Raw genomic sequence first — 6000 nt, forward strand, 5'->3', positions numbered from 1 at the left:
CTTCCCAAACCTCATGACTCCTTTCATTGGGGAGACCTTTAGGAATACATAATCACCCACTGCAAACTCTACATCCTTTCGCCTAGGATCCACATAGCTCTTTTGCCTGCTATAGTATCCTAGCTATCATCGTCATTTCACAGCGAAACTCATACCTCAAACCACTCCTTAATCTTTTTCTAACATCTTCAGTACTAACTATATTTCCATGGTATTTGACTTGATATCTCATAACTTCCATCAGCTTTGGTGCTTACCTCTCCTTCATTGTGCCCTAACGTATCTCTTAGTGACTTCAGTCCCCATATCTCTGTTTCAACAATCTCTGCTTCCTACAGACATGACTTATGTTCCTTATCCTTTAGTATCCTATGAGATTGTGACAACCCTTACCCGTCTACAGTGTAGCCGAGCAAGTTATTCCACTCAGTGTGCCGGAGCACCAATTTATGTTTCTATTACAATTTATCCTTTTTAATTTCATTTATTTTCAATTTTGATAAATCTGAATTTATCCGCAAATTTTATAGAAAATCCGGTAGAGTGTCGGCTGTAAATTGAAAAAATAGTTCTTCTGAACCTATTTAAAAACACTTCCAAAATGATTTCCAAATCCAAACTCCATTATACACATTCAAGTCAATCTCAAATCTCAATCTCAAATCACAATACTATTTTCAAAACTTTTTTGTTCACTTCATCATTTGAAGCATTTTCACAAATAATTCTCAACATTTCATTTATCAACATACATAATGCAAAAAACCTCAATAATATGAAATTTCATATATTTACATTTAATACATAATTATAGGAGTTTATAGTTACAATCAAAACTAATACAAAATGCAAAATACAAAAGGGCCACCTATAGTCCTAATGTCCTACCATATGCAGTGCAGATGTGAGGTGACTCTGTACCCCGGATGCAGCTCTGAAGGCTCACCCCGTCTGATGTCTGCTGGGCTCCCCAACTAGGTCTCCAGTACCTGCATGTGGCAAAAGTGATGCACTAAGCAATTCTGCTTAGTGGTGACAATATAAAATAATATAAAATAACATAAACTAAAACGAATATGCAGAATGTGTGTTTACATTTTTGGTAGACTTAACTTCTGATATTATTTGCATTATTATTTGATTAAACTTTGGTAAGGTTTATTATCATTGCCCGAGTAACCCATACTAGTTGACTAGACTGGATAAACAGGTAAATTGGCACTGGGTACTAAGTACCTCTTAACATCACACCATCGGTCACATTGTGTCTCCCGGTGTGTAACAGAACAGCTAATAAGCTGTAACAATTATCAGGGTTAAAACCCAAGTATATCAACTCAAATAACATAGCCAAAGGCTATTATGTCACAGAATGGCATGGGAGCCATGAAACACAGAATGGCATAAAGCCATATGCAGTACTGCTAACAGAACCCTATTGGCATGCCAAGCTATCCAAACCAATCTTGTTAGGTATACTAGGGCATTTTACACTTTTGAGTTTTACAATTTTTGAATTTCAAGTTTTGGTATTACTATTCACTTCATTAGTCAACCAAAATGTTGACTTTTGCATAGACAATAGGTACATTGGTTTTAGCACTCCCAACATACCACATTTTGCATTCAAAATTTGTTGGTATTGGTTGCCAATACCATTTCTAAGCTTAATGTTAATTAAGCAAAATTTTCAGTTTTCATACTTCATTTTTACTGTTCCATTAGTCATTTTTGCAGTGGTAATTTGGCAAAATGATCAACATGAAAGTTATTCCTTATTTTGTCTAGTTGAATTTCTTTTTTTGAATCACTCCATTTGGAGTTTTTTGGCTCAAGTTATGGGCCAAAAACCATAACTGGCCGGATTGAAATTTTTCTGAACTGACCATATCTATAGTGCAGTGAACAGTGACTACAACTCACTTGTTGGATAGGTTCTGGTCATAATTTGGGTTAGGTTCCTTCATGAAAGTTATTGGTCTATATCTCAGCTTATTGCTGGTAAAATTTCAGGTCAATTGGACCTTTCTACATTGAGTTATGGCCAAATGAACAATTACTGTTCGTTTGGCCATTCTGCAGAAACAAACTGCAGGTCACCCAGATTAAGGCAAGCTTTTAGTCCACTTGGTTTGGTTTTATGGGCAAGATTTCTTTACCAAAATTGTGCCATTATGTGTCGAGTTTCATGCCAGTAAGGTCACCCTTCTTTACCAAAGGTCACCCTACTTCACATAATGGACTGACCTTACCGGGAAATGACTGCGAGGTCAGTTCTTACCCTACTTTTGAACCAGAAAATGTGACGCCGCGGTCCTAAGGACTATTGCGAACCTAGTGAAAAAGAGAAATCACATAAAAGAGTTGATAAATAGGTCAAATAATTAGGTCATGGATCTAGAAGAAATATTGAATTACTTGCAAATCGGGTCAAACCGGCGAGGGGCAATTTGGTCAATTCACCCCTACAGGTGACTCCTGACCTAACTATCCAATAAAATTGGAAAAATGAAAATTTCAGAATGTAGAATTAAATTAAAGAAATAAGGAACAATAAAGAAAAAATAAAAAGATTGAAAAATAGAATTATTGCATCACTTTGATGACATCACATATGATGTCAAAATAAAATTTAATTTACCCAAAATTTTGACTAGTCAAATAGCCAAATAATTATATAAAAAAAACAAAAAAAAAAAATTATGGTCACCTTCATCATTTGTTTCGTCCCTCATCCCTCTCCTCCCTCTCACTTTAAAATCTCCATTTCCATCTTCCATTAAAGCTTGATCTCAAGCTTAATTCCTATGCACTTAACCCAAAATTTCCCCAAAATTCTCCATAAAACCTTGCTATCTTCACTTGAGAAGGAGATTGAAGAAGAAAAAGAAAAGAGAAAAGGGAAGAATTGAGGAATTGGAAAATCAAACAAAGGTTAGTGAGCTAAACTTGTAATCTCTAGTTTAATTTATGTGTTTTTAGTTAAAGTAACTTAGAATTGATGAAAGAAATGAAATAAATCAAGTGGGAGGACTCATAGTGAAATTCAGCCAGCAATAAGAGGGGGTAGAAATTTCACGATTTGATGAAATTGAAGTGTTAATTAGGTTGAATGAAGTATGTAGATTAAAGATCTACACTTTGATTTCATTAAAGTGAATAAAAATTAGAATTAGGGTTCTTGAGTGTTGAAATTGGGAGAAAAATTGGAGGAAATGGTCAATTGATGCAAATGACCTTATTTGATGTTAGAAATGGTCAATTGGGACCAATTGTGATGTGTTTGAATGAGTGGAAACAAAATGCAATTCGGATTGGTTAGGGGTCCCAATCTGGCAGATTGACGTAGGTCCTTTTGAGGGACCAAAAGTAAAATTTTACCAATTCAATTGGTGTGAGGTCAATTAGGAATGAAAATAGACACATAATGACACATTTTTAATTCAGAAACCATGCCCAGAAAATGACATTAACATAGTGAACAATTAGGTCAAATCCGGATAATGTGCACTGCCACTGTACCAAAATGATCAAATGAACAATATATAACTTGGGCTAGACAGGTCCAAATGACCTGATTTTTATGGCATTGGAAAGGTATGACATAGCACTACAACTTTAGTGAAGAACACCAACTCAAATTCTACCCATAACCAAGTGAAATTGTCACCCAAACTTAGTGGTCCAAAACTGCCAGAACCTAAACAAGCCCAAATTCTGGGTAACACCAATTCGGCCAGCCTTATTCAAATAGCCATATCTTCGCCTACAAAACTCCAAATAGAGTGATTCAAAAAGAGAATTACAGATAAGACAATAAAGAACAACTTTGATGAAGGACACTTAGCCAAATTCTCACAGTAACTAGGCCAATAGAACAATGCAAAACAGGGCACAAAAATTGAAAATTTGAAATTGTCATTAGGAGGCCTAAAAATTGAAGGGGCAACCAAAACCAAGAAATTAGGCACCCAAAATATGGTACGTGGATGTAGTTGGAATTCACATACCTATTGAGCATGAGAAAGTCAACATTTTGACTTGAATAGTGCCATGAATAGTAACCCCGAAATGCAAATTTTTAAGAACATGATTTTAAGTATATTAAGATTAGAATTAAGCAGACATGAATTTTTTTATTAGATTTATTATAAGTTATGATACTAAAACACTGTAAATTGTGTGTTCAGTTGAAAAGGCTACTGAGAAAGGAAAAGAAACATCAAGTCAAGGCCAAGAGGCAACTCGTACAAGGTTTGTGCACAACATAGAATTTCTATAAATTTTCTTCTGCAAATTGTTTTGAATGAATTATGATATTAAATTGTGACTTATTTGTATTGAAATTATTATTGAAAGGAACAATATGCTTTTGATCTAAACTATTGGAAAAATAAATTGTGTGTGTTTGAATTGCAAGGTAATGTTTAGAAAATTGTTAAGATAGTTTTGAAATCACAGTATCATGACTATATATCTGAATGCCTTACTAGCATGACTAGTGGGAGGAAATAGTTTTGAATTCCCTCTCTGGCTGAATTATTGAGGTGTGTGCCAGTAGAGGAAGAAATTTGAATGGGTACCCATAGTTTGAGCTAGCTAGCCTTGGTATGCCTCATAAGCCTCTGGCTATTGAGATGAACACTATATTGATGACATGATACGACTGTGTGTTTTTATAGAGTCTGTTTTGTGACTTTTGAAATGAAAATGCTTTGATTAAAATTTAAAATTGTGTTTTGCATCTATTTACTGACTTCATCATTATAATTGGATATTTGTGATTTAATTATGCATAAAGGAGTATTTTTAGTATGTTGTGCACCACTGAGTCATTGTACTCAGCGATGGCTTTTTATTGCTGTCGCAAGTAGAGAGACTAGTAAAGTAGTCGAGTGAGCTACTGAGGATCATAGTACTACCTTTGAATCTTTTGTCGGGTATTACATTATACCCTTATTGTACATATTTATTTTGATGTATGTGACTGTATGTACACTCTGTAAATTGGTCTTGAGCAGTTGTACAAAACTTCTAATAAAATATTTTGGATTTTCTGATGTAAATTTAGACTGATGAATGTAAATCAATTTTTCTTTGATGGGCTATAAATAAAATTATTCAATGTTAGTTTTGAAAGTATTTGAGTTGAGAATTATGAATTGTGGAAAATTGTATTGAATTGTGGAGATGGAGTTAATTTGTGCTGAATTGAGTTGTGTTGGTGGTTGATTTTGATAAAGTGAAATATTTGGAAGTATTTTCTACAGGTCAAAATTTTTGGTTTTCTTAAATACAACCGACACTTTGCCGAAATTTTTCCAAAATTTGCGAAAAAATAAAAATGGACAAAATTTTACTTAATTTTTAAACTTCAATTAAACATTTTTAATACCTGCTAGAAATGCTCATCACCTTCAAAAAGTAAGAAAATTGTTTCAAAATCCCTTGTAGTGTATCTAATGGGTTATCGGTAGGTGAAGTTCGGTAATTCATTAGGTATACAACGGGATCATGTTATGCCTTACAGAGGAGTAAGGTGTGACAGAATTTTGGCATGGTTTCTTCATGAAAAATGGAGCATTTTGTGTCTAGTTTCATCTCCAATTGGCCTCATACCAATTGGAGCAACACAAATTTAGTCATGGCTCAAAATATACACTGGATTATAAAGTCCCAAACCTGCAAAGAAATGTACACTTCCAAATTTTATTTACTCCAACTCCGAAACTACAAATTGGCATTCATGGCACTTCTAAACATCATCAACTCATCTCAACAAAGTCAAATTCCAGCAATTATACAAAATATCCAATAGTTAGGTCAAAACCCTAACTCAAATTCGTAATCTCAAATATACACATGCAATCAAATTTCTAGTACATGTAACTTCATCACTCAACATATAACTCACATCTACTTATTCATCAACATCACAAATCACCATTTACATGCATGAAATTAACAAACTCCCATGTTTCTCAAGGTTGCCGAATTCTA

The sequence above is a fragment of the Hevea brasiliensis genome, chromosome 9 (assembly GCF_030052815.1).
Source record: "Hevea brasiliensis isolate MT/VB/25A 57/8 chromosome 9, ASM3005281v1, whole genome shotgun sequence".
Taxonomy (NCBI): Eukaryota; Viridiplantae; Streptophyta; class Magnoliopsida; order Malpighiales; family Euphorbiaceae; genus Hevea; species Hevea brasiliensis.